General features: G+C 31.2%; 1 long non-coding RNA gene across 1 annotated transcript; it reads right to left on the bottom strand.

The window, feature by feature from the left end:
- On the bottom strand, window positions 1-1,385 carry LOC132189032 (uncharacterized). Its single transcript, XR_009441001.1, has 4 exons — window positions 1,178-1,385; window positions 1,021-1,078; window positions 797-877; window positions 1-219 (listed from the first exon to the last, which is right to left on the bottom strand). It is a non-coding gene; the product is annotated as an uncharacterized LOC132189032 (long non-coding RNA).
- Window positions 1,386-4,178: the final 2,793 nt, after the last annotated feature.

Genomic DNA, 4,178 nt, shown 5'->3' with positions numbered 1-4,178 from the left:
CAATTATATGTACCAAAAAGAGGTTAAATTACATGGCCAAATGTTGACGTACGCAACATGCTGGCTACTACTTGTAGACATTGAGTGACAATGGCCACGTACGCTGACCCCTCTTTGGGCAATGCAGTCTCCATTATTTCCTTCACCAAACTAAAGTACCATAATCCACTTTGTGTATCACGGCCGGCCAGTTCATGTTTGTGATGATTTAACCAATGCCTAAAATGTTTGGGATCAAGAAGATTGAATCTTTGTGTTAGAATATTAATCAATTAAAATTAACAATTTTGAGATAAATAATAATTTAACACGAAGTACGAGTAAACGTTTTAAATTCAATTAAATTTATTACGTGTTGAATATTTGTGTTAGAATATTAATTAATTAAAATCAACAATTTCTTATCAATTTATTGGACTCATTTGGGTTTGTGATTTGAAAACGTGATTTTAAAATGCGCGTTTGACAAAATAGCGGTTTGACCTTTAAAATCGTAGTTTAACCTTTAAAATGATGAGTTTTCAAAAAAACACATTATTACTTGCGATTTGAAAATGTAATCCCAAACAATTTATTTTTCGTAATTTGATTTAAAATCATATTTTTTGTCTATGAAATCACAATGCTAAACGTATCCTTAAGCTTTGAATATAAGTGATGATTTAACATAGAAATCAACAAATTATATAGGTGAATCATATGCTCGGCATGCGCTTGAAGGAAATCAAACATAGGCAGGCTTTGCTTATGCCCCAAGAAAGTGCAGCATTTATCACCAACCATTTCTTGAACTTACCTGATTTTCCCAGTGGGCACGCTATGATCTCTGTGAGCAGATCATTAAAAAAACTATTTTCTTGTGGATTTCCTGATCGAGCTGCTACAACAGAGAGAGAGAGAGAGAAAGCAAGTTAGCTGATGATCATATGATAAGAGCAAATTAATTAAATGATAATTTAATTGATTGAATGACAGATTGAATAACCAACAGATAGCTAAAAAATACAGCAATTTTCCTACATGGAGGTTCTCAATCATTTCTGCAGATATCTTGAAGCCATGAAAATTTTGAGAAAACCTGCACTAATTAATAGGAAAATTATAAGTTAAAAACATAAACATAAAAGAATTAAAAAAAAAAAAATTGACTTTTAATTACTAGTGGCAAGCCTCTTACCAATAACCATATATAGGCAGATCAGTGGTTCAAAGGGACAAAAGATTAATTAATATTATACATATAAATATATAGAGTAATTAATTAACTACAGATCCTATCAGCAATTTTCCACAGCTTTCTTGAATTGTGTGTGTCATTTTTTTTGCATGGGATCATCACTTTCCTCTGAAGAAGCTCCCCAAACACAGTTCAAGAAAGCTGTGGAAAATTGATGAGAGGACCCTCTAAACCCCTCCCCATGCAGATCGAATAATTGATCATCATTTCAACAGTACCATTTCCTACAAATTCTGAGAGAGAAAAGAGAAAGAGAAAGGGAGAGGAAAGGGATGCATTATGATCGATGAAGGATGATGGAGAGATAAAAGTAGGTATATTAATTTTTTGTTCGAGGAGAAAAAGGGTATATGTAAAAAGCTAGGCTGCTTTACAGTGATGTCAAATACATTTCCATGGCAGTGGTACTACTCCTCACCACACAGCTACAAAACAGTTTGGGCCCTCTAAATGTGCCCTTGTTTGCATGGTATCTTTATATTTCTATTGACTTTTATTTCACCCATCAATTATTAAAAATCATTTTTAATTTCAATAACACTCACGAGGAAGTTAATTAATTAATTCGCACAAGCTAGGGAAATCATACTACTGCATGCACACATGTTTTACACAACGTTGTCTCATGTCATATATGTCTAATTGTCTCTTCTTCTTCGAAATTAATTCATTCATTATTCTAAAAATTAAATAAAAAATTAATTTAATTATTTAATTAATACTTTAACAATGTGAAACCTTTACAAAATATCTACTTACGAGATATGTTTAATGCTGATATGTTTTTCTTTTGTTTTTTCTACGTTATATAGGAAAGGACTTGTTAGAAGTGAGTCGGATCAAAATGAATAGTAAAAGCAGATTAAATCTTTTTTTTTTTCTTTTATATGCGAAAAGAGTAATGTTAAAAATTATATTTTTATCCCACTCCCACTCCGCTGACTTATCAATTTCAATCCATTATTGTTTTTTATTTTTTTAAAAAAATTTAATGGCAAATTAACACTACCACAATATCAAAATAGGATAATAGTAAAGTGTCGTTTATAGCCTTGAACTAAAATTTTAAGTGAAGGGAAAAAAAAAAAGGGTAAAAATTAATTTTGAAATCTATCACACAAAAAATTTAAAATATTGGGGTGGTGGGTAGCCAATTTTGTAGGTGCATGCGAGGTAGATCTGTAAAGCAAATTATGGTTCGACGAAAAGGCTGCATCGGTCTTCACACCAATTAGCGCTATGTGCGGAAAATGTGCGTTCATTATGGCTCGCCGCTCTAGTATGGTTTGACAAACGATTTTGCCGGTTTATGGTTCTACACTATTTATCACATTTTTTTTTATTTTTTTAATATTCTCTTACTTTTTATATTATATCAATTATTTTTTATTATTATTCAAATAAAAAAATCACTACAAAACAAAATTTTTTTCATTTTTTCATACTAAATATTCTTACTTTTTTACTTTTTTAAAAAAAATCATTCTTACTTTTTTTCACATCAATCATTTCCTGCTACAGTATCGAACCAAAACCAAAACAAAATCGTTTATCAAACGAAGCCAGATCTGTTTGCGGATGGCCCCGGGCTGTTACTGTACTAGGGCCGGTATTGTAGTACATTTTTAGGTATATGTGTTTGATTGGTTTTAGTGAAAATGTTTTGTGGGGAAAAGTGAAAAAATATATTTTATATGGAAAAAAGTAAAAAATTTATTTTGTAGTGATTTTTTTATTTGAATAATAATAAAAAAATGATTAATGTGGTATAAAAAGTAGAGATGTTGGGATTAATTTTGAGGTGATTTTTTTTTTTTTTTGGGATTGAGGCCGGCCTTGGTACAGTACCAGCCCAGGGCCTTTGGCAAACAGGGCCTATATAACTGTTTTGAGCCGAGCTAGCCAGCCATTAGCCAATGACGTGTTCCTCAATTGTCGATGGTAATATACAGTTAGTTATAGTGGATGATTATTTTTATCTTTTAATTTTTTTAGGGAACAAAAATACCCCTCCACTATAACTAATTGAGGGACTGTTTAGGAGTGCGATTTCAATAAGTGCGATTTTAAAAATTGTGTTTTTAAAATCGCACAGGCTTTTGGTAAAACATGTTAAGAAGTACTTTTTTATCAATTGAGTATTTGGATACATTATCATATAATTGCGGTTTCATGGCCAAATAGGTAAATATTGCCCCAAATATTTTTTTAAGCGAAATCGTGATTTTAGTTTAAATTCACACATTTTCAAAGAAGCACCCTTTAGTCAACTTATAGAAATCGCGAATTTTTTCACAATTTTAAAATTTTCGTTTTTAAAATCGCAATCTCAAACACTCTAAAATTGCGATTTGGTTTAAAAACGCATATTATTTCTTTAAAAACGAACTCCCAAACGGACCCTAAATATTATCCAGTTCAAATGAAATGGAGAGGATCCTAATTCATTTGGAATAGGAGAAAAGTCGATTCTCGTAAAAGAGAGGGTAAATTTGTCCTTTCACATTTGCCATCTCTTTTAAAAAAATTAGTTTCATTTGAATTGGAAATTAAGGATCCCGTTTTTTAAAAAAAGAAAAAGAAAAAAGTTTTAATTAGAAAATAAAAATAAATGCAAAATTCAATATTTTTGGGCCTTCAACACCTTACCTCATCTTGTCTACGTTGATCCCACATACTTGAGAACAGGGGGAGACCCACGTGTAAGAGAATGGGGCTTCAAAAAAATTTAAAATCTTTTTTTTTTTTAATGAGTAAACCCCTCGAAGTTAATTTTTTTTTTTTTTGTCCCCAAAAAGTTTTCTACTAGTTTTTGCCCCCAACATGAAAGTAACTTCTTTTAGATTTGTCAATGATGTTTTGAATGCCATGTGAGTTTGCCCCTATAGCACAAATCTTGGTTCTCTGTTCTGCCCTTGCTTGAAAGGGTTGGTTTGAGTTA

The sequence above is a fragment of the Corylus avellana genome, chromosome ca8 (genome assembly GCF_901000735.1).
Source record: "Corylus avellana chromosome ca8, CavTom2PMs-1.0".
Classification (NCBI taxonomy): Eukaryota; Viridiplantae; Streptophyta; class Magnoliopsida; order Fagales; family Betulaceae; genus Corylus; species Corylus avellana.
This window is presented reverse-complemented; position numbering and strand designations above follow the sequence as displayed.